Source organism: Pagrus pagrus, assembly GCF_965226575.1.
Source record: "Pagrus pagrus genome assembly, chromosome: 22".
Taxonomy (NCBI): Eukaryota; Metazoa; Chordata; class Actinopteri; order Spariformes; family Sparidae; genus Pagrus; species Pagrus pagrus.
Genome location: NC_140204.1, coordinates 4,325,649 through 4,351,798, shown reverse-complemented (window position 1 = coordinate 4,351,798; position 26,150 = coordinate 4,325,649). Strand labels below are relative to the sequence as shown.

The 26,150-nt window shown below is 43.0% G+C and overlaps 1 long non-coding RNA gene across 2 annotated transcripts in view; it reads right to left on the bottom strand.

The window, feature by feature from the left end:
• Positions 1–16,584: 16,584 nt before the first annotated feature.
• Positions 16,585–26,150, bottom strand: part of LOC311251368 — a 93,835-nt gene continuing 84,269 nt past the window's right edge. Inside the window, exon 4 of one of the 2 annotated variants that reach the window (XR_014621385.1) lies at positions 16,585–17,070. This is a non-coding gene — a long non-coding RNA (uncharacterized lncRNA). The remainder of the gene's footprint in view (positions 17,071–26,150) is intronic. The other variant, XR_014621386.1, reaches the window with a different exon arrangement.

Genomic DNA, 26,150 nt, shown 5'->3' with positions numbered 1-26,150 from the left:
TTTCCTGATAACAACAAGAATAAACAATATTTGAGGTCATACTCGTACCAGAAACACAATACAAGAAGAAATCAAGGATGAAGTAGATTCAAAGAAGAGAGACGCAGAATCAAAGAGAAGAAAATGAAAAGGACACTGCTAATGAGAGGAAACCTGACTCGTTTGGGTTTTTGGGCGTCATAATTAAGTTTCATAGTGGCGAGCAGAATCCCCTTGATGCCAATATGCCCGCTCACGATGAACACAACCAACATTACGTGGGAGGAAAGGAGGGCTGAAGCGAATCCTCATTACCACAGTTATATCTGACTTTTTTTGCTTTATTTCTCAGGATTTTAAATAAATGTGCTCTCTGAGAATGCTGACGAGCCGTTCTAGAAATTACACAATAAGCTGCAATAATCTTTTGGAGGTGGTTCATTGGACTTTTTGGCTCATGAAAGTCGCTCAGTTTATTTGAGCTTCCCACTCAAATGGATAAATGACAATTCTCAAAGCCGGAGCCAAGAACAGAAGTAAAGCGATCAGGTGACAGCGGTGATTTAATCAGGGTCGTTTTCGCCAACGCTCCAGCGCGGCCCTTCAGAGATGAGAGTGTCTCGTGGCCGGTTGCCCATTTTATGGTTAAAGTGAAACAGCAAACATATGAGATGAATAAAGATGATGAACAGCAGTCATGCTGGGGGACACACAAGAGGATTACTGAGCTGATTTACACCAGATTTGTCGGGGCAATCAGGAGGTGAGCCTTGATTTGAGGTTTGGTTATGTAGTTTTTAAGATTGCCTGGTCCTCACCGAACCATCGGATCCAGACTTCATCATTCAGATGGTATTTGCTGCACACCTGCAACACATGTCGGTCATGAAACCTGCTAGAGGAACACATACACTTAGATGTAGTTAAACTACGGTTGCATGTGAAATCACTCCTCCCTACTCTCTATGTAGTGAGCTCATCGGTCAAATGAAAAGCACTTTTGGACACCACTTGGGTCATGTTTTTTGTTCCTCAAGTGCAATGCATGATGGTATATAAGCAAGCAACTCACTATCACTGTGCTCGTTCATATTTTGAGCACCACAAGTTAAATCCAGCGATAAAAAAGCCGACGTTTAACACGAAAGTACATAGTAGTTGCAGTTGATGATGCACCGTCTCTTCTAGTCACATTGGTGTGAATTGGCAGGTTGTTAGATCATGGCAGACTGGATGAACCTGGTGACGGCCACAGGCCGAAACATGTCAGATAAAGTTGTTGCTCGAGGTTTTTTTTTTTTTACCTCTATACACTTTTCCCTTCTGCATTCCCCTCCGAAGAAGGTGAAGCTGTGACACAAAACCCTACTCCGTTTCCAGAACATTGCAAACAGTCAAGTTTCATCTCATCTTATCGCAAGTCTTTGGTCAGAAACTTGGCTCCTGGCTTTCTAGTTCGCATGTGGTAAGATATGACTTTCTTCATTTTAAGTTAAGGTTTTCATCAGAGTTGACTTAGTTTTGATTACAGTTGATCCAGTTAAGTTGTAACATAAGAACAGGTCAATTCGAGTCAAATGTTATTAGCCAAATATCGCAAATTATAAATTCGCCTCAAGGACTCCATAATCTCAACAGCACGACACCCAACTATCCTGATTTGGATAATGACAAACTCCCCTCAAAAAACTCTTTACAGGAAAGAAACTAAAAGAAACCCTCTTCAGGACAAGAGATAAGTGTTGACTTTAATTCGAACTTATGCTCGGCTGGTGCATTGATTTGGAAAATCCAGAAATGTGTCTGCAGGGCTTTATTGAATTGTCAGTTTGCTTTTGTTTTCCATCTTATAGAAGGAAACGACTAACAAATGACACCAAAATCAGAAATCAGTTTCTCTTCAAGTGTTTTTAAATGACGGCTCAATCGTTTAAATTCATTTGACTTCCAGAAACTTTCAAGTTCATGGCAGAGAAAGTTATGAGATCTGGTTTGTCATCCAGAATAAGAACCATGACGGCACGAAGTCTCTTCATCCCCTCTGAGTTGCAGGAAAAGTGCATTATCTGCAGCGATGTTTCTCGGTGACTTTAATCAGTTTTGAGTTTCTGTCCCTGTGCAAACACAGACCGGGGGTGGAAAAATGACAACAAGAACTGGGAAGGAAGGATGAGAACTGCAAAACATATCAGAATGTGCTCTTGGCCCAGAAACGGATTTTTTAGGAAAGAAGAGTCGGACGATCGGCATGCTTGAAATACATTTCTACCACTTCCCCCTCGTCTGTCTCTTCACATGCCTCCGTTTCTCTATCCATTTCTTCCTTTAACCACTCTCTCCCTTTCTATCGCTGTTATTCCTTCAGTCTTTTTCTATGTGTGTGTGTGTGTGTGCGCTGTCACACAGTGTAAGTGATACAGATAGAGCGACCGCAGCCTATGATAACAGGATTACTAGACAGCCGTGTTTAATTTGAGCTCAGGGCAAATACAGGCTGAGTGTGTGTGTGTTTGTGTGTGTGCGCGCATGTGTGTGTGCGTCTGTCTCCTCTGTCTTTTTAGGTGGCCTCGTTTCCAGTAAGTGCAGTGTCTGAATTGGCTTAGTACCTCCATTTACCTTCCTCCGTGCACACACACACACACACACACATCCCTCATATTTGGATAATACCTCGATATCTTTGACCAGTTCACTTATTTTTAGAAGGGATCGCGTCCAAGGAACATTCTTCTTTTGTTTTAACTTTCCTTTCTCTTTTTCTTTTCCCCCTCTCTCACACACACGTGTAAAGAGATCATCCACGCTGTCCAAAAAAGAAGATGAGGGGAGAAATTTATCCTCCCGTCGCTGCCAAACACTCGAAGTCATGCAAACATAGTCGGTCCTCAGACACACACACACTTTCCCTCTGTGCTGTGGTTGGGATTCTCAAATTAGCTGGTCAGCAGTCGGTCGTATCCGGGGGTGAGGCGGTGGAGCGGTGAGGTGGGGGGGTTGTCGGTTGGATTCCCGTAACTGAAGCAATTTGGTGCTATTTTTTTCTTTTAATGCTATCTACATTCTTCAAATAACCATGACTCTTGACATTCCTTCCTCTCTTTGTTTCAGCCTCCCTGTCTCTACACTTTTATTTGAATGTTTGTATTTTGTTTTTTTCCCGTCCAGTATCCTGTTTTCTCATCCAATAAAACCATGGGGGATCGTTTAGTTTCAGATTTCTGAAGGCGTTTTTTTCTCACTCACGTGCAGTTTTATTCGTTCCCTGATCCTAGCCTTCTGGTTTTCCCACAGGATGGCAGCCTGACCTGTCGCACCAGATGGTTTGTTAAACAGAACCACCTGGAGGGCACCATTGGAAACTGATTGGATGAACTTTCTGTCTCTCACCGTCTAACACTGGCTAACTTTAACCAATCAGATCAACAGTAGGAGATTCGATCGCCAGCAGAGTCCGTCTGTAGATCAAACTCTTACGAAAGTCGAGAAAAGATACTTTTGTGCCATTTTCAGTCAAACTGAGCCGCGCTGCACCCGCAATGGACCTGCTTCGGTACAGGGCTCACCCCGCCTTCACGCGGGCTGCGTTGACGACTCACGACTGCGTCCAACCCCTAACGAGCACCCGTCTACCCCTTAAAATCAAACCTCAACTCTTGTCTGTGCAGGAAACCTATGAGAAAGAGGTGTGTTTTCAGCTCTCAGTACTTTTGTAGCTTCTAAATGAATCTCTTCAGTTTCTCTCGTCCTGTTTGTTCTTTCAAAAATCTTTTACTGTTTCAGGAGTCATGTTTAGTTACTGCTGGTGAAAACACGTTTCCTGTACCCGCTGCTTCACAATAAAAGCTTTTAAATTACTAAATAACAATGTTTTTTACTGTGAAGACGTTATAGTGCATGAAACATGTTTGTAACTGAATTAGCTGAGCCACTTTGTTAGCGGTGATTCATCGATAGTACTGCGGGGATCGAGACAAGCACGTCATTAGTTTAAGACACACCTTCAAGCAGGTAGTCCAGTTGTGGTGGAACCGAGTCAAACCGAGTAGAGTCAGGCCGGCAGATGTGATGGACAAACAGCATTGGTTGCAGAGATAGTGAGTGCAATGTTAGCATGACACGCAGTCAGAATGGCCACAATTACAAGAATAAAACCCAGATTGGACTTTTTCTTTAAACGTTTATCTGATGAGCTCTTTCTGATGATACGACTACAGATATTTACTTGTTCAGTTTCTCCATGCAGTTGTCTTATATGTACCAGAAAGTACTCGAGCAGCATTTTTGAATTTATCTTTTTTCTATTCTGCCAACAAACCTTTTTGAAATGTTACACTGGATCAGGCCGAGAGAAAGAGCAAGAGAAGAGAAAGCAGACGAGAGAGACAGAAAGAAAAAGAAGAAGTAATAAAAGTAAAATCGAGAAATTCTGGCCTGAAAGAAAAGCCCCGAGTTTTGAGGTCTTGTCATCACCTTCTGAGAGGTTTGGACCACTAACACACACACACACACACACACACACACACACACACACACACACACACACACAACCTCTGGAGAACTGCTTAGTAAGGACCAAAAGCTGTGTAACTCAAAGAGGAATGTCGAAGCAGAGCGCAAGAAGAAGAAGAAGAAGAAGAAGAGAGAGACAGAGGGAAGAAAAAAGAAAGAAACAGGGAGAGAAGTTTAAAGAGATCGAAACGGTTCAGATAAACATAAGAGATGGATCGTCTCAATAAACATGAGAGTGAAGAGACAAAATGTAGAAAATATCATAAGCAAGTTTTAGTTCTCAGTGTTTTCTGGGATCGGTTGAGTTAAAGTTCAGTGGGTGGAGATACAGAAAGCTTGTTCTGTGTGCGAGCTGTTGTCAGTGAACCTATAAAGCCTGAAGTTTTACTGGAGGACTTTACAGTTTATACAACATACAACACTGATTTGGGTATTTCAAGATTTTCCTTTATTGGGAAAAAATGGAAGAAACCGAAGGAGGTCCTAACACCATCTCATATCTAACTGCTGCTCCGTCAGCTTCTGTAAAATTAAACATGTTCACGGAGAACCTAGACATGAGTGTGGGGGAGGCTGGAAACTGGATCCCAGAGGGCAGGCAGCCAAACAGGACATGGCCGGGAGCAACACACTGGATGGCTACTACTTTACTGTCTCTATATACTAAGATGCATTTCCATACGTTTCTATAAGAGGTCAAACCAATTTCAAGCCACAGGGTGTAATCAACTGGAGGATATTGTATCAGTGTCATGTTTGGCCTAAAGAACACTTACTGTGTGTATGAAGGTGCAATACCAAATGTAGGAGAGAGAACAAGAAAGTCTGCCTACAGAGTCGGTCAGGGTGGATGGATGGGTCGCAAACACAGGACAGTTTCACCAAGGAGAGCCGGGTTCTTGTCCTGTGTGAAACCAAAAGTCAACGTTGACTTATTTTAACCTACGTACATGCAAAAGTTAAGTAACGTCCTTAGCTGTAAGTGATTTTGGTGCCTAAATCAAACCAAGCACTCTGGGTGGGTGGTCGGGTTGGATCGATGGATCAAGTTTGGAGGGTCAATCAATCTTTATTTGTATAGCGCCTTCACAACAAAAGTCCTCCCATGACACTTTCCAAACTGAGGAGGTCTGAACCATACTCCTTGATTAATTTATTTACAGAGACCCAACATTTCCTTGGCGGCAGTGGCGAGAAAAAAACTGCCTTTAACAGGCAGAAACCTTGAGCAGAACCGGACTTGATGGTGGGCGTCCATCTGCCTCGGCCGGTTGGGTTCAGAATCTGCTTATTTTCCAGGCTTCAAGCTACGTTGCCCGCAACCGAACACACAGTGGTTGACGCAATCAGCATCCTCTGAGGAACCACTGGCAGTTATGGGTGTGGTTTAGACGTGACGACCGGCGAGAGAAGTGACTGTTCATTTGAAAACAACAACGGCGGCTCCTCAAGAGGTTAGCGTAGCTGCTATAGCATCAGTTATATCAGAACTGGAGAGTGCATTTCATTGAAAGAAGAGACTTGCATACAGTATGTTCATATGTGATTGGCTTTTTATCACATGTTGATTGGAATTTCACATTTGGAAAAGAGCTTAATGGGGAAAAAAGATAACAGACAACAGATAATGTGAAAAAATAAAGTTAGCGAGAGTACGATATTAAATATTCATACACTTAGCACAGTATGGATGCTAAATGGCAACATTATGAAGACAGTTTTAAGAGCATACCGTTAAATTTCTCATAATGTTTTAACCAACTTCAGACATGTTCAACTCAACTTTAGACTTAATGAAATGATTTTGATCCGGCACTGACCTTGACTTAAAGAAACCAAAAATCTGCCTCAGAGCTCATTTCTGGTGATCACACTGCACTTGTGTTGAGACTACACACACACACACACACACACACACACACACAGACACACAATTCTTTGCCAATGGTCCGTGAGTTGTCGGAGACATAAATAGATAATGAGCCATCAAATACTGTATATGATCCACTTTTCCAGAACCTCCTGTCTGACCACAGAAAACAGAGCGTAGAGATTTACACACACACACACACACACACACACACACACACACACACGAAACACACACACTTGCTCCATCCGTAATCATCCCCCACTGTAACCCCATGTTGTGCCGTCTCATCTTTCTCCTCGTATGTTTCAGAATATCCTTGCTGCGGTGAAGTGAGGCTGAACGAGGGAGTCCGGAGGAGAAAGAGATGGAGAAGAAAAAGCAAAGGGGAGACGATGAGGTGAGGAGGGACGGAGGGACAAGAGAAGAAGAAAAAGAGAAAAGAGGCGAAGAAGAAGGAATGTGGGAAAAAAACAGAATAGCAGAGACAACTTTCCCCTTTGCTGTTCATATGTCCTCTGTCTTCTACTGTCTGTTCTTTTGCCTCCACTCAGTCTTCCTCACCTCCTCGAGCCATGTTTACTCATCTCACCCTCTCCAACCTGTCATCAACAAGGTGTTACACAACAACATAAGTCCTTCTCCAACAGCTTTCTCGGCAAAACACATGCCCTCTCTGTCTCCCTCTCTCTGGTCATGACAGAATGTACTGAATTCAAAGATACTGACTCCTGCAAATTGGCCGGAGTGTGTGTGTGTGTGTGTGTCTGTTTCATGTTCAGCCTCTGTGTTTGTGTGTGTTAGTGTGTGTCCCTTCAGCGACCCAGGACTTGGCCTTGTCCCGCCAAACTGTCTTTGGATGCCACACATACACAAAAATGTAAAACGGTGGAACGTGAAAAAAAAAAAAAAAAAAAAAAAAAAGATTTTTGTGTGCAGTTGAAGGCGGCTGACGTTGAACAGACCGGCCTCTGTGTGTGATTTAATTGAAGTGGAGTCAGTCTACCAGTTCTGGATTCTGAGCTGTTTAATTCCATTACATTCATTTTGTTGTTAGCGCCACACGCTAACAACGAGCTCATCCAGACTTCTCTTTTTCCCCCTCGGCCATCAGCTTCTTCCTCCATCCCTCTCTTCTCTCTTACATTTCTTACTTTTAATCTTCTTTTTAAATTCAGGCGACTTTAAGCCTGAAGGCCTCAAAATGCAGCTAAATTGTATTTCCAGAAATTACAATTTCCAACAGGTATTTGAAGAACTGTTGGACATAACAGCTAAATCACTTTTCCTCATCAGCAGATATTTTCAGCATTTTTCCGATTATCGGTATCACTGTTTGTTGTGTTCAATTGCCAATAAAATAAATGTATTTAAAATGCAGCAGAAAGTCGCAGAAAATGGAAATACGAAAGTACCTCGAACTTGTATTTACTGTAAGTGCAGTACTTAGTTACATTTTGTAAGCAGCTATTCACAATTTTAAAAAGACTTGATCAAGATTTTTACTTTAAATGTATATCAGCTCCAATTATTGGCTATCGGTTGGTATTGGCCCTCATCCGTTGACCCCTAGTGTCAACTGGCTCTTTAACAGAATAAACATAACGTCTGCTAAACATTAGCATGTTAGCATTGTCATTGTGAGCACACTAGCACGATAGCGCTAGAGTCACTAGCATTGCTACAGATTGTTGTTATTAACCATAACTGTGCAGGAGTTGAAAGAACTTCAAAAATATCGGCAGTCGACATAAAACAATGTCCGAACTGAATGTATTCCTGCGTTTGATAAATCGTCCCACAACAATGTTGTTGTCTGTAAAAGGCAGAAGAAGTAAAGAGAATAAAGAAAGAAAATATGGCCAAAGAAAGAAAACTGTATATGAAGGAGAAAACACACTGGATGACTTCCTCTTCCTCGTTTTGAATCCTGTTCAAGCCTCTAATTGGCAGGATTGCAGGAGCACTATATCAGTGAGCGTGGTGTGTATCTGTTGGCTTGGTGTTCTGGCCCTTTAATTCCATACTGTTAATATATAACCTGTGCTCCTTTGTTCCAACAGTGCTGTCGGTTTGAATCCCTCCGGTGGTTAGCGGTGGACCACACACACACACACACACACACACACAGAGTTGATAATTGGACACTGATGTACTGGAACGGAAGATGAATGGTGAAAGTCCAAATGTGTCTCCTTGACCTGATCATCGTCTCATTAGTTGGAGCGACTCAGCAGGCCCAGTGAGTGTGGAGTTTTTAAACTTTGGCCCTGACAGTGTTTCCCACATGTGCTTTTTGATGGTCCACCTGACAACAATCAATACAGGAAGACTTTGGCAAAATCCCAGTTAAGCAATTTTCTGTTGATATGTTTTCCCAATCAAGTATTGATGGGATATGTAATTGTAATAGTAATTGCTGCCTGGTGTATGTTCGTTGGCAGTGTTAATGTTCTTGAACCGTAAGAAAGTCTACAATCAGGTAATCAATTAGTTGTCAACTATCAAAGTAATTGCCAACTATTATCAATTAATCAGTTTTTGAGTGGAACTTCTGTGATCCAGCTTCTTAAATGTGAATATTTTCTGGCTTCTTTCCTCCTCTGTGACAGTAAACTGAATATCTTTGGGTTGTGGACAAAACAAGACGTCATTTTCTGACATTTTTATAGACCAAACAACTAACTGATTGATCCATCCATTGTCTGCTGCGTATCCTTTGGAAGGTCACGGTGGGTTGGAGCCAATTCCAGCTGATGTTAGGTGTTGCCAGCTCTATCTCAGCACCAAACCAGCCGCCCAGCTCCCCCTTCAGTTCCTCACCAACTGCCTGCTTACATATAAAAAACCTGGATGTCATTTGATTTTCTCAAACTCATAGTTGTGGCCCTCAAGGCACTGCTACAGAAGACTGGAGATCTCCTCCTCGACCTTGTCTGCACCCCAGGCTTCAACTTGTACTCTATGCTTTCTTTTCAGGCCCACGTCAAATCCTCTTTTTATCATCTGAAAAACATCTCCGGCCATCACTCTCCGACTCCACGGCAGAAAGGCTAGTCCACTCCTACATCACCTCCCATCTCGACTACTGCAATGGTGCCCCGTGCGAGGTCCCCAGAAAGGCCCTGGACACCCCCCACCCCCATAGACTCCGACGTCCTCAAACTGTTTCTTTCCTCTCCCATGTGTAACGCGTCCTTGGGTCTCTTAAAACGCAATGTAATGTAAGTAAGTAGATTTGCTGAAGAACTGTAGTTAAATACAAATTTGAGATACCCGTACTTGAGTTTTTTCCTTCACATTTGAGAGGGAAATATTGTACTTTTTACTTTATTTGATTAATCAACAGAATTAGAATTGGTAACTTTTTTGATTTGTTTTAGTCATTTTTCATGTAAAAACATTTCAGGGCTCAAGATTGGCTGCTTTTCCTTTTAATCGTAGTAATAATCATACATTTTTACAGTTTTTCAGGCTGTTTGGTGTTAGTACTTCAGAAACCAGGGGTAAAGAGGAGGCGGTAATCAGGGCGTCATTGCATTTCCGTCAAACCTTGCTACATTTCCAGCTCAGATGTTGTATGTCTACAGTAGGTTTAATAATTTCATCCATCTGTTAACATTTCCAGAGAAAATGTAATTTAATTAAAACTCAGACAAAAACATTTGAATGTGATTATGAAAGAATTGTGCATCTTATTGTTTCACTGGCTTCACTTCCTGTTTTGTTCCTGTCCTCTTTTTTTTTATTGATCTTCTCCTCTCTTCCTCCCGCCGTCCTCACAGTAATCGAACACAATATTCATCTGGAAGCACTGAAAACACACACACATGCATAAACAGAAATACACACATTTCTCCCTCATTATTTGTGTTTACTCTCCGTCCTGCCGCACAGTGCGGAGCGATTCCTGCGATCAATAAAAAAAATCGGTTGAGAAAAAAAAAAAAAAGGGGGAAAACAAAGCCGTTTCTCAGAGACGCTGAGCTCGGCTGTTTGTGAGTGTGTGTTTTAATATGGCTGTTAGATGGCAGCGCACGAGGTCAGCAACACTATAAACACATCATAGAGCTCAATGTTAGCAGGCACACACACTCCTGACACACACACACACAAACATCACATGCATTTTTTGCTGTGTGTATGTGTGTTTGTGGGTGTTATGTTCGTGTGGGTTCTTGTTTGTGTGTCTGTGTGAGCATGTTTGTGTGTGGACATGCGGTTTTGTGTGTGTGTGTGTGTGTGTGTGTGTATGTGTGTGTGTGTGTGTGTTTGCTCTGTTTGTTTGTGCGCAGTTTAAATGGGGGGCACTGGGAGGTTTGCGAGAGGCAAGCTGGTTTACTGGTCTCTAAACAGAGTTAATGAAGAGAGGAGTCAAGCAGAGGGCAGAGAGGAGGAGAGGAGGAGGAGAGAGGAGACAGAAGAGGAGGAGAGGAGGAGGAGAGACGAGACAGAAGAGGAGGAGAGAGGAGACAGAAAAGGAGGAGAGAGGAGACGAGACAGAAGAAGAGGAGGAGACGAGGTAGAGGAGAGGAGGACAGGAATGGGATGTGGAGGAAAGACTGAAAAAAAAAGAGGAACAGTGAGGGAGGAGATCTGACGAGGAGGGAAGACAGGAGGAGGAAAAAGAGGATGAGGAGAGGAGAGAAGGAGGGTGAAGCGAGGAGAGGACAAGTGAGGAGGAAAAGAAAGGAAAGGAAAGGAGACCACAAGGAGAGAAACAAGACGAGACAAGATAGAAAAGAGGAGGCAAAAAGGAAGGAGGAGAGACGAGGTGAGGAGATAAAGAGAGGGGAGACGAAAGGGAGAAAAGAGAAAAGGGGAGAAAGGAAATTACAGCAAGGAAAGGAGAGACAAAAAGGGAGGAGAAGAGCAGATAAAGGAGACAAGGAGATGAGGAGAGAATATAGGAAGGATTAGAGAAGAAGGAGAAGGAGAAAAAAGGAGTGAAGAGAGGTAAATAGAGAGGACTTGAGAGAGAAATAAAAGAGGAGAGGACAAAAGGAAGAGATGAGAAAGGAAAGGAGACAAGACAGAGGAGGGGAGAAGAAAAGGAAAGGAAATGAGACAAATGTGATGTGAAGACTAAAAGAAAAGAGGAGAAGGAAAAGGGGGAGAGACAAGGTGAGGAGAGGAGAGGGGGAGGCAAAGAGAAAGAAAAATAGAAAGAGGTGAGAAGAGACGGAAGGGGAGGAGAGGAGCAGATAAAGGAGAAATGAGAGGAAAGGAAAACAAATGTGTTGTGGAGAAAAGACAAAGAATAGAGGAGATGAGAGATGGTGAGGGAGGAAAGTAGCAGGAGAGGAGAAGAATATGAAAATGACAAGAGAAGAAGAAAAGAAGAAGGAGAGAGGACGAGGAGGACTGGAATAAAATTTGAAAGGACGCAATGGTTACGAAGAAGGGATGAAAGAGAGGAGGAAGACAAAGAACAAAACGGAGGAAAGAGCAAGGAGCAGAAAGAAAATAGAAAAGTGTGAACAGAGGAGGAGGATGAAGGGATGAAGGAGGAGGAGAGGAATCTGAACTATTGGCACCGCAGGCTGTTGAAACCATCCCGCTCCGCCCGTCAGCAGGAGATGTTGTTTTGTGCAGCGTGCTAACAGAGAGAGGGAGATCTGAGGCGGACCGAGGGAAGTGTTTCATCACACCGAAGACTGAGGAGAGGACTGATCTCCAAACTCTGCAGAAATCTACATCGCTCCTTTACTTTACTCTTTATTTTTATACGTTAGGACTGTTTTTGATAGTTACAGGCCACCGTAACTCAGTGACACAGACACCCTGAAAACTAGAATGGAACTCAGTAGAGCGCATACCTCCGCCAGACCCGACAGTCCCCTAAATTTGCCTGATTTTTTTCATCTAACGCCCCATCTATGGATCCGACCCTTCATCCAGATCCATGCCAAACATTTATGGGGTCTATTCTGGGCCGAGAAACATCCTCCATCTGAGAGTTGTTTCAGTAGTTTTTGTGTAATCCTGCTGACAAACCAACAAACGGGCAGAATCACAACAATCCTCGACAGAGGTCATCGAGGACAGAGACTGAATGGAGATAAAAAAATAAATTTACTACCTGAAACTAAACTTTACTGTGTGAACGTCGTCTGAGAGCGGGTGTAAATTCAAACTAAATTGGACAATTAGGCGCACACAATTAAATCAAACCACCACTTTCTCCTCTGACTAAGCCGTAAACACATTCTGAGAATGCCTTCGTGAGTGAGGATCTTTAGTAAAACACAAATCTACGAGGCCTTGAAGGCACCGTTAAGACAAATGAGATGACTCCTACGCCTGTTCTCCATCCAGCTGGACCACCATGGAGGTTGGCCTGACGGTAAATCGTCCTGCGGTCTGAACGGGTTCACAACTGGAGGCTTCGACCCTCCACAACGCAGCAGACCCGACGGAGCCCAGCAGGACGTTTTTTTAAAAAAAAAAATCTGTACCAAAGGTGTTTGATTTGGTCGGTCCAGTCTGGCAGAGCGCTGCAGTCGAACCCGAGCCAAGACTCACCGAGGCGGGGATCTGTCAGAGATCCTGGCAGCAGCCAATGGGAGCTCAGCTCCGGGGGGAAGAGAGAGAGAGAGAGAGCGATGTGGAGGAGGAGTGCATCCGACATCCAGAATCAGAGAAAATGAGAAACAAACGGCAAACACATCATCAAATGTGTCCTTTGTTGGGATTTTACTGAGAAGTCTGAGAACTGCAGTTTCTCTGGAACATATGGCCAAAAGTATGTGGACACCCGAACGTGTGAGCATTTATCTGCTGCTGTAACAGCCTCCAGTCAACTTTCTACAAAATGTTGGAGCCTGGCTGCAGAGATGCGTAGTGAAATGGTTTTATTGTGTGTCTGTTTGAAGTGTGTTTATTGTTTATATTTCCGACTTTGTTGTGTTGTAAGACCCTGAGTCTGCACGGGGAGTTTTTATTTTGAAAAATTGACCAGATGCACCGTGCCGTTCCCGTGTCTGTCTTCCTGCTTGGCTCGTTCGGCTCTGTGCAGCTGGACGCTGTCCCCTTCTGTCATTAATAGACTTGACTCATATTCGCTGAACCGCTTCTGAAACGTGCTGTGGCACAGCTGGTCGAGCCACGCGACGTAGACGTGCCCGGTGAAATCTTCCAGTTAGAACGAGCACAGGCTCCATAGTGGGCCTTTTGTGTGTGTTGTGGCAACTGTAGGAGAGGACGAGACGAGGGGTGTTCAGTTGGTTGCAATCTGCAGCCTCACCCCTAGATGCCACTAAAATCCTACACGCTGAACCTCTAAGATCTTCCTTCATCAGAACTACCAGGCCAAGGCCAAACGATGAGAAAAAGAGTGTGTCCACACACTTTTGCCATATACTGTATTTTGAATTGGTCCCTTGTTTTCATTTTCGCCCTGTTTTCTCATGTGAAGGCTTCATATCAGCTAAAATCTGAACCTTTATCTGTTTTTCTCTTTCTCTCTCTGTGCTCCAAATCTCTGTCTTGTGTCTCCAATCGCTCCGCTCTCCTGTCCAAACGTCTCTCATCGTCTCCTCTCTAATTTTCTCTCCTCTTGTCGTCGCTCCAACTCTTTCTGATTTTCTCTCGCTCGTCTTTTTTTTTTGATTGCGGCTCCTACAGAGCGGGACCACCAGTCCGAGGTGCTGAAGACATCCTGGAACGTCGCCGGAGGCCATCGAAACGCGAACCCAAATCGTGGCTCTGATGTGTGCGTTCCTGTGTGTTAATGTCTTGCATAAGTCCGTTTGGGTGTGTGTTCTGCTGCAGAAGGGCGCTTCAGCTTTGGGCCAGAGGTCTAAGTGAGTCGAGGAGGGCGGGAATTATGGGAAATGAAACAAAGTTGAACATGAAAAACTGCTGTGCGCGCTCGAACACACAGATATAAAGCAGACAAAAGTTTCAAAAGTCAAACGTGCCTGAGAGATTCACAAGGGACAAACCACTTCGGTGAGGAAAAAAATAATAATTTTTCACTCTTTGATATGTAATTATCCACTCTCTCTCTCTCTCTCTCTGTTCCCCTGTCTTTGTCTATGTCTCTCTCTCTCCCACAGCCTGTTGAATGATATTAATTGGCAGGAAGCAGAATTCGGCGTATAAGGCCAACGTTTCTGCAAAGAGCCAGTTATTGCTTTAATTATCCGTCAATGGATTCAGCATCTGTCTGCACTAAAGACATGGCTCGCTGTGCTGGAACGCTCAGCGCACACACATGCACACACTCAACACACACACACACAGGTTCAAGCTACAAGTTCATTGTCCCTTAATGCTGGAGCTTGCCAGAGTTTCAGACGTTTTGCCCTGCAAGTATACACACACACTCACTTAACGTACGACCGTCCAATAACATATTTCATTCCTGATGGTGAGCTGGTTCCTATGGACCCACACTCATACCTTCCTGACCTTCTGATTCAAACACACACACACACACACACACACACACATCCAGACTCAGTCATAAACAGATCATAAAGGCCTGTCTTTACTAATGACTCGGCTAAAGAGAGAAACAGATCTTCTGTTCGGAGAGGCTCTTTACTGCCTGGCTTCTCTCCCTCCGCCATATTTTTTTTTTTTGTTGAGCGTTCCCGACGGCACTCAGAGCTTGGCGGGTTTTCATCGCCCAACTGCGATTTATTAGCGTATTTAAGCTTTTCAACTTGCAGGTTCAATATGTACAGACATGAGGAGTCGAGGGCTCCCATACTGCATCTGTTTTGAAGTGTGAGCCAAACGGAACAAGGTGGATGAAGAAGTGCCCCCCAGTTTAAAAGAGGTTTTGGTGAAGCATTTTTTTCCTACTAAAGACGTCATAACGCCCAGTTTCTTCCAGTTCTGGTGAATGTAAGCTGTGTTTGTAAGCTGTTTTTTCCCAGGATGCTTCCAAAATGTTCCTAAAAACTCTCGAAGGATCTTTAGGACATCGATAAATCATCTTCTTGGCAGTCATCCCATCCTCCCCCACTCTTTGTTACCAAGTGACATCTGCAATACTTTACGATCCATCATCTTGAAATAAAAATTACTTTGAAATCAACCAAATGTCATTAATTAAATATCACTTTGTTTTTGTTAGGGAGGCAAATAATAGCGGTAACAGCAGGGTAACAACTCGAGTTTGTAAGATCGAAGTTTTTGTCAGAAAACAAAAGGAAAGATTGTGTTTTGCCTTGCGGAGGTCTGTCACCACAAGCACAGCTGGAAAATGTCTTGATGTCTTTTTAAAAATATAAATACAAGTGTTGAAACACCGTCTCAAACAGTGATCTGAGGAGTGGTAGCCGTCTCGCCTAGTTGTGACGCCACCCCCATCCCCTCCACTTCCCAACGGCTTGCCAAAAATGTCCAGTTTTGTTGCCACTAAAATGGCTTCACACTTACGAATGTTAAAATACCATCTTGAACAATGGTTTCATACTTGGCAGCTGTCTTGCAATGATGTAAAGTAACATCCATACACTCTACCTCCTGATGTCTCGTCAAACATTGCTCAAAAATGTCTTGTCTTGTTAAAACACATTGGTCTCTGGTTTGGTTATCTGTTTTTTTTTGCCACCAACGTGATGGGAAGATGTCCCGAAGTTGCTTTAAAAACATTTTCACGCTTACAAATGTTGAAACAGCATCTCAAACAGTGGTGTCTGGCTTGGCAGCCATCTCATTTAGCTGTGACACCAACTCAATCTCCTCCACCTACCGAGATCTCTTCAAAAACATCGGGTTTTGTTGCCAGTAGCAGGGCTGCGATGTCATGTTCAAAATATCCAGTGGTATCACGCCTACAAAAGTTGAAACACAGTCTCAAACAGTGGTCTCTTGATTGGTCTTGCCTCGCTGTAAAGCCACCCCCAACTCCTCCACCTTATGCTCACGTAATGTGGATGTGATATGACACTTATTGTAGAAAGATTGATGTGATATGCATGAAACCGCCAAATCTGAATGTATCTGACCTAAACCTCTATCCCTGTCTAAATCTTCTGCTCTACAAGTGCATGAACAGAAGACAAACAATTGGCCTCATGAGCAGAAAGAGTGCCAGTCCAACTTTAAAGCCGAGGAACAAGACGTCTCGCTCCCACAGTGTTTGACTGACAAGTGAATTCTGGGAAGTACAATGCAGAGACACCACAGCAAAGAGCAATTACCAACAAAGACGGAGATAAATTTAAGAAAAAAGCTCTGTAATTTCAGTAATTATACATCGCATTAAATCATTATAATCCATCCTGCTTTGATATTCATGCAGCCACTACAGCTCTTGTTCATGTTATGACAAAGTGAGGGAGTCACATGATAATCCCAAACACATGTATTTTTAAGCTTTTGGCCATAAATAAATATAAGTGGGGATCATTTATGGAGACATTGTTTCTTCATGTGATTGTGAAGAGAAAATAGATCCAGCAGGACTGATTACATAACGACCGTCAGAGCCAAAAGGGTTTTAACATGTTTGTTGATTTCATTCATCATCGGGGCAAATAAAGAGATGAAGAAGAAACAGAGTGGACGAAACGTCCAAAGAAAGTCCTCACTTGTCTTCAATTCCTGGCACTTCTTTCTTTTTCTACCAATCTTTCTGCCTCATTCAGTCGCTTTGTCTCTCTTTCCCCCTCCTCCGTCTGTTGGTGTGCAAACTCTCCCGTCCATGCCAGGCTGAGGACCGCTGCTGCCAAACACAATAATGTTGTAGGACACTGTGAGACAGAAGAGCATATAAATACTTCCACATTACTGGAATAGTTAAGGAGAGAGAAATGGATGGCTGAAGACGGAGGACAGACGGGGCGAGGTGTTCCAGAGGGCAAAGTGTGGACAGACGAAGGGAAAATGAAAGAAAAATAGACTCGAGGCGACGAACCGCAGGCGAATTATGACTTGTTCTTTTCATCCTTTCGTAACGAACATTTGTACATGATTAAAGCGACCAAATATTCAAGAACACTGTGTATTATTGCCTTTGAAAACATACTCACATGATCAAAAGGGCTATTTTAAAGAGAGGTAATTGTTTAGAAGCATCATGCCAGGTTTCTGAATTGCTCTGCAGAAGAAGAAAGTATGTTGTTTTGAAAGCATGTCCATTTAGATTTAAAGACATATTTACTGGATATATATGCAGCTGCTCCCAATGATTCCTCTGAGTTCTTTATAAAACTACAGATGTTACAAAATATTAAAGTATTTAAAAATGTACCTGTGGCGCCTTCGATTAAAAAAAAAAGCACCAAAGAAAGAAGGCCAGAAAGAGAAAGAGGGATAAAAGTGGAGGATGGAAAGAAGCAGCTTTTTTACGAACATGCACAAGGCTGTTAACTAGGTCCATCATTGGATGGATGAATTAGGGATGAGAGACAAAATTAAGCAATTGAAAAAGACACGGGATTATGGGTGAATCCAAATTTCTAACCTCTGGACTTGTAGACTGAGCCCTGACGGTGATATAAGCCATTAATAAACTTTACTCTGTAGCCGATATGATCCAGGTAACACTTTGATAAAGTCATTGTTAGACACGTTAACAACAAGGTCTTTGTTTTTTCAGTCTGTAATTGGAAAAAAACAAAAAAACAACCTCACATCTATGTTGCAATGAGTTGTGGGTAATTAAAAGACTGAATTCCTTACCAGACTTAAGCAGCCCCATGCAGACTTGCTGGAAGTCTGCAGAAACTCCACCTTAAGGCCCTGTTGGACTGGATAAATTGTAGGTTTGGACAGCCCCGCAGCACTGGCAGCCTACCCGCGAACATGCTGGCAAAGTCCAGGATTCGGCCTATTTTTGACTCTTTCATCATGATCACAATTGTTGCCTAACGTGACCAAGTAGTTCTTACTCAAACAATGATGGCACAGGTCCCCTGTAGTCAGGAAAAAGTCCTGAACCAAGTCTTTGTTGTGCCTAAACATGTTTAAACCTCAATCACAACAGTGTACGATCAGAAACAGGTTTTATTTCTATTAATTACCTTGATCTGTGACAGTTTTGGAAGCCACTGAAATGATGTAATCCTGGCCGTCAAATCAGAATATCTGTGGTTCTTACACAAATACACAACACATTTTTGAGGATTTGATAGAAAATGAGCGGTGAACAGGTGGTGATGGCTGACTGGAGCACCACCAGCCACCACATAAATCTGATCAGCCAACATTGGTGCCACCTTATGAAATTTAACATACTGATCAGTTATTAAAGTATCGCTTTCCACCAATTTTATACATTTTAGCCAATGAATAAAGATTAAGTGTTCTCCTGTGTGTTTATCTCTGGTTGTGGAACGATCCTGAAGATTATAGGCGAAGCTGTTTGTTAGCAAGATTTTGATTCAGAAAACGGTTGTCATTAATATGTCATCGTTAAATAACACTTAATCCCCTTGATGTGACTCTGAGTCCATGCTGGGGCGTCTTATAAATCTGTTCTGACACATCCCTGATGGCTGAGCTAAGACACGGGATTTAGAAATACAGGAGGAAAAACAGGGTAGGATCAAAGCTTCAATCTTTAAGATGGTTCACAAACTCTTGCCACTTTATCTGCCATATTATTGCCAATTGTATGTGCATGTACTCACAGAGGAGGTCAAACAGTAGGGGAGCCTTTTATATCAAAGTCTGAGAGCCCGGGCTGGCTCTGCTAGGCACAATCACTCCCGTATGACCCTCAGTGTGTTTCAGAGCTTAAATCATTCCAGCATGATCATAACAATGTCATCAGAGAGTTGGGAGGCGAACACAATGTTCCATAAGTGAGTGTTTGCATCCAAATATCTGTCTGCACACATACGTGCCTCTACGCCAACTGTATGTTTGTAAATTGCGTTTGAATGCACGTGTTAGCATCTTTCCCTTTACCGTGTGAGAGAGAGAGAGAGAGCTCTGTGCGAGCGTGCATCCAAAATTAACAACCCCGCTGTTTCAGAGGTCGGAGCACAAAAAAAAAAAAAAAAGCTAAAGTCAGGATTATGGAAATTTCAGAGGCCGGAATTCCTCGGTTTGCTTCCAAGCATCATTCACTCTGAGCGAGGTCAGGTCCATAAAACACACTCACGCACATAAACACACACACGCAGACAAAAGGGTAGTCAGTGTAACGTCGGTGAACCGTGTCAGTATAAATCTGATAGTCCCAACATAATACAACGACGGCCACAAAAATGTCAACAGTCTACTTAACCCCCTGGAACGGATGTGAAGGGGAACAGCAGAGAGAGAGAAAAGAAAACGCAGCGATGGATAAACTGAGAAAGAAAGAATGAGTGCAAGGTGGCCAGAGCTAACGCAGAGCTGCAGCGAAGCAGAAGGTAAAAGAAAACAGAATAAAAGAGAAAGGTTTGGCATCGACCGACCAGAATAACCACCGATACATGTTCACCTTCTGGTTTTGGGTCACGTCTCGTCTCATTGTCGTCACACTTGAAAGAAGATTTGCAGGCCAGCACCGCAGCACTTCTTCATGATCATTTCATTAAGTTATTACACTTGGCCATGTCGTGAATCAGTAACATTTAGATCAATCGTGATTGATTGATAGGTGCCATGATAAAATTATTCACTACTTAGTGGGAGCAGGCGTCCAGCAGAATTCTGGATAGATACTAGGCCTCAATAGAGCGCATACCTCCACCAAGAGGCAACAGACCCCTATATATAAAGGTCCAATGTGTTTGTTAAGGTTCAGAAGTCGGGGCCGAACACCAAACCACAGTGTCATTATTAGTCCACTACATCTGGACTTTATTTGGATCTGCATCAAATTGTACTCACTCATAGACACCAGCTGCCTGAATACAAGTATTTTTCATCCATCCATGCATTGTTCCCTGAGAAATTTAAATGCAGTGTTACAGAGTGGAGTAAAAATGGATCCGTCCATTCATCCGATCTGCACCAAAAGACCCAGCCCCCGTCCAAGTTTAATGGAAATCTGCCCAACCAACCAACCAACCAACAAACCAACCAACCAACCAACATACGGACACCGGTGAAACATAACCTCCTTGGTGGAGGTAATGAGGCATCTCCTGAATGGTGATCTATAAAGATTACATATGAAGTTTTTGGCGGGGAAACAAATAAGAAAGTAGTTAGAGAAGTCCACGTTCCCCCCACCAGTATGAGGTATTACTCATCACGTTAGCTAAATAAACAGATGATAATATGCTTGTTACCTCCTCCAAGGAGGTTATGTTTTCACCCGCGTCTGATTGTTGGTTGGTTGATTTGTCAGCAGGATTACACAAAAACTACAGAACAGATTTCCACTAAACTTGGATGGAGGATGTCTCTCGGCCCAGAACAGACCCCACTAACATTTAGCGTTCGGTGCGGATCTGGTTAAAGGGACGTATCCAGGAATTTTTATTCTCACGTTCATCAACATTGCAAGATAGAGCATTTCTCGACATTTGTGTCCATTTCTCAGGGAGTAATCCATGGATCTTGATGGAAATAATCAATGAAAAAAACCCCATCATTTGTTTTAATGAGACCACCGTGGAGGTCCTGAAGCCAAAAACAGTTGAATCTGGCGTCAGTTCTTCTGCAGTGCAACATAATCCAAGGAGGCGCTTTGTAGGCCAATCCAACTACATACAAATGAGCATTTTGGCTGATTGTAAAATGAATGGGGCACTTCTGCTGGTTTCCTGAAGATTGTTGCCATGGGGGATAAACTGATTGCCACCTTGATCATTTTCCAGAGTTTTCATTGAATAACAAACTGCTGTGCAGCGTTTTGAAAAGCCTCAGAGTCATCAATGGTGGAAGAAGTGTTCAGATCCTTGACTTATGTAAAAGTACTAATACCACAATGTGAGAATACTCCACTACAAGTAGAAGTCCTGCATTCAAACCTGACTTAAACATACTACAAGGAAGCTCTTTATGATTGAAATAGGACCATCATAAAACACATTTTTTATGGCAAAGTTCCTTGAGGAAAGAAGCTGCTCTGTGGTCTGGTGGTACGGCCCTAAAACACACTTTACTTTGTTTCACCATCACCATCTTGAAGCGTAAAGAGACTTAAACAGAATTTCTTGTAAAATGACTAAAAAATAAACCTTGAAACAGCCTGTTTTCAGCTTTGTGACGATGCATTTCCTTGCTAATCCACGAGGGGTTTATTTCGCTGGAGAAGCAGGAGAATTTTCTCAACACGTCAAGAAACACTTCATCACAAACATTCAAAATCAACACATCTGGAGGAACACGGTTCTCACTGGAGAGCAAGGATTAGCAACACGAGTTACCGGTTTTCCACTATCATGCAAACCTTTTCCGTTTTTGCTTGCATGGACACCTTCTGACCTGAAACTCAACTCTTCAGCTCCGCTCCCGCAGTAACTTCTCACCCTCCGTCCTGTTCCGTCCTATCCCGTAAACCAAACCTCCCCTCCCTCCCTCCTCCTGCCCTCCTAACATTAAACTCACCTCTTCCCTCTCCTCAACCCCAGATTTCTCACCCTACCCCCCTCCTCCACCTCCAGCTGTAACCCTAAACTTACCTTTAAACATTGTTAGCCCCCCTCTCGCTCCACACAGACACACACACCTCAGCTCACCCTGAGCCGGCCCAGTGGCCTGACCTTGCCTCCTCTCCATTTTAACTCTCCCATAACTTCACACAGAGCTGAACTCGTGGCCCGAGCACCGCCTTCCTCACACACACACACAGATGTGAACACTCATACACGCACACACGAATAAATGAAGACACGTTAATGCTTCCGATCTTGTCTTCGTGCCTGAACTCCTCACTGTTTGTGTGTGTGAGTAAATTGATCTGTCTTCATAAAGCTGTCTCATAGAGCGGCTGTTACACAACACGTTACCTAAGAATTCGAAGTCTGTGTCTGAAATCAATCACTTCTTCGTGACGTGGATAAATCTGTGGAAAACAGTGAGTCAGTTGGAAAAACCACGAGGCAACATCACAATCTGTAAAGTCCTTGATGAGTTGTTTGTTGGACAGAAAGTCAAATCTTTTTTTTTCTTGTGCATTGTGTCATGAAGCTGTGGCGATCGATTCTTTGATTTATGAAGTGGATGAAGTGTGCGGTCGTACAGCGAGACTCGGTTTTTTTTCGCTTGTCCCTGAAAGTATTCTCTTCATAGAAAGCATTGTAAGAGACACCACAAAAGCCATCAGTCAATTACTACTCTTTTCGTTATGATTTATTGCATTCACTCACCTTGAAAGTAAAACACAGCGTCATCAGGCGATGTAGTTTTCTCTCAAACAAGAATAAATAGTGGATTTGTTGGGACTATTTTCAGAGGTGGATTAATCCACATTTGGGAATATAGTGAGTAGTTTGAGCAGTAGATGGTGTGTGTGGGATCAAATCCAAAAGATCTACAGAGATTTATTGCAAAAAGGGACACGATATATCCGGTTTTCTGATACAGAAATAGTAGTTAAAATCGCTGTGTTATTTTCTTATTTAAACAATTGTTAAAAAGCAACAATATCAACGTTATAGAGTGTTTGGTCAGTAATCTCTCCTCCTGCTCATGCAGTAAAAGAGAAAAGATATTTTCTGGTGTCCCAGCCCACTTCATCCAATCAGAAGAGAGAGCAGGATCCTCCTGTTCTGGTACCTTCACCAGCAATGGCGAAGCAAGGAAAGCTACCAATTCCAGCGCTCCCAGTGATGGCTTATACTACCAAAATCTATCTATCTATCTATCTATCTATCTATCTATCTATCTATCTAATTCAAATTCAAATTCAAAGGGGCTTTATTGGCATGAAGGTTTAACAAAAATGTTGCCAAAGCATCTGTCCAAACACTCGGACATAACATTACAAATAACAACACAAACACAACACCAAGATTGATTTACATCTATCTATCTATCTATCCATCCATCATAAAAATGCATATTTTTTAAATCATCACGTCTCTCCGACCTCTATAAGAAAATACGGTTCAAACACATAAATCCTGTCATCCGTCTTTTCCTGGGCTCTGCCTCTCCATCCAACATTCTCAGAAACAAGTATATTTAAAAAAAGGATGCATTTTTTGGCCCGTAGACGACCATCAGCTCACTTTCATTGTTAGTCCCCCCCCCCCCTTCTCTTCTTCTGTGGTCATTGGAGGGTCATACACTCCTGAAACATCCGCTGGGTTTCTCTCCCAATTCACAACCATCCGCTCTCCAATATATTCTCACATTCTCTGCAGTTATCACATTCTCAGATGTTAGTCAAGAGGGCAAGAGGTCTTATGGATTCGGAGAATACCGAAGTGTCACACGCACACACACACACACACACACACACACACACACACACACACACACACACCACAGCGTCTGGCCAGCCCTTGTTCTTTGGGTGACCCTTGCCTCTCTCCTCTGCGCTCTCACCCCGTAACTTAACGCTTATTTTCACTTTGCACGCACACACAGGTAGAAAAACACAAGATCTCTCTCAAAATAGATATCCAGGCAGTCTGTCTCACCTTAACAGGTTTTCTCTCTCTTCGCACACACACACACACACACACACACACACACTCACACAGCGCCAGTGTGTGCTGACCTAGGAGTAACTCAGTGAAGTCAGCCAATAAAACACAGAGGAATCGTCGGCACGTAACTTGACATTCTAGTGGTTTGTTTGGATAACCTCTCGCTGCGCCGAACCAACACACACACACACACACACACACACACACACACGCTCGCGCTACAGCACAGTATTTTACATTTTACGACTCTCTCGATCCTGCAGGACCCCACCGCCTCGCTCGGCCCCCAGCGTTGCCCTCTCGTCCACCCCGCCACACACACATATTTAGTCTACCGAGCCTCTGTTTTCCCAGCAATTATCTCCAAACTAAACAATTACCCAGAAGCGGTAACTACAGACCAGAGTTATTGTGAAAGACATGCTTTTTTTTTTTTTTTTTTTTAGCAACGTTAGCAGCATCGCTTCAAGAGTGGTAATGTCGGTCATGTTATGAAATATCTCAACAATTATCGGATGGAGAACCGTGAAATTTAAACAGACATACGTGAATTTTGTCCAACGCTTTCAGATCATGACATATCGACTTTCTTTTTACATGATTGGGGTTTAAACATGATCTTCTTACTTAAGATAGCGCTTACTTTTTTCAGCGTTTACGGGACAAAGGCCAATAAACCGTCTCAGGAAAGTTTTGGAATAAAATGTGGCATTGATGAGAATAAAAATGAGATTTTCGAGACAGAGTTATTATTCTGCATCGTGTAGTTTCAGTTTACGAGCTTGTAAAGCTGCACTTTCTGACTGATCTTCTCTTCTTTCGTTGCATCTTCAGCAGTGAATCTTTTTTATCTGCGCTTGTCAACACGGTGCTGAGCTCGACTCGTCATACGTCTTCTCTTCTCTGCTCCTGTCGAGTCCATTTTAGCGTATTTCTTCTTCTGGTTTCTTGAGTTAACTTGTTGGTTTCGGGCAATATTCAGGATTTCACACAAAGAGAAATACAAACCACACATCACTGAGAAGACAAAGATGTTTGTCAGTTGCTTGTGTCTGATCGACCTCTCCTGTTCCTGCACTTTTAGCCCGGGCTTACTTTGTCCCAGATTTGGACCTGCACTTATTTGATTGGCGCTGGAGCCGCCTTTGTCACCATCGAAATCAGTGAATATATATTTTGTGCAATATTCAACTGTTATCTTTTATTTTTCCACTGAAGTTACTCGTAAAACTGTGAGTTGTGTGCACGTCATGCGTCGTGGTTTAATGCTTTTGCCGTCTAAATATTGTGGCGTATGATGACTGTAAACTTCAAGCGAGTGGGCGTTTGCGCTGTGAAGCGGTGAAATGAGTGTGGTGTATTTAAAGTGTGTGTCGGTGCGACGCTGTCCAGAGTGCTAAACCGGAGCAGAGGAGGTCGATCGAGAGACTGAAAGACAAACTAGATCGAAATCAAAAGTTTTTTATCAACTTTCTTTTTAGTTTGACTTAAACACGACCTTCTTATTGAAGATAGCGCTCACTTCTTCAGTGTTTGAAGGACAGAAACAGACAGAATATGACACTTAGCTCAGTTTCTCAGCTCTTTCTTGGTTGTACATTTAACTTTCAGCCTCGAGTTAAACGATACTCAACAAGACAAACAGGGATGGAATCAGCTGTTACTTCACGACTCTCCCTGCTGATTCTTAACGGTTATTATAAATGTTTTTAAGAGTTTGAACAACGCTGTGTTTGCAGTTTAAGTTTTATTGAGTTTAACAGCTTGAATCTAGGTGTTGTCCAGGTTTGTTCATGTACTCCCGGCGCTGTGGATTTTCGAGGCGTTCTTTCACTTTTTTGTTCTCCATCGCCCACCTGAACGGCGCCCTCGCCCCTCGTTTCCCGGGACCTCGTCATTTTTCAACTTTGTTACTCCTAACTTGGCCACGAATCGACATGGCTTCGCTTTGAATGGTTACAAAAGGTCAGAAATCGTATACTAACCAGATCAAGGCTGATTACTGACATCACTTACATTCAAACTGACTTGTAAAATCTTTATAAATATTTGTCTTGAACTCGTAATCCAGCCTGAGACCTGATCCCAGTCTCTCTGCGGGTCCAATATGTTTTCATAATTGACTGAAATTCCACAAAATCTTGCGTTTCCAAGTCAAAGTCCTGTGTTCGGCTCGTTCTCTGGAGTTCTGATGTGGTTTCTGTTTGTGATTTACAGTCGGGCTGTCGGATCAAACACTCATTCACATCTCACAAATAAATCATGACGATCTCCCCGAGTTATTCCTCTGA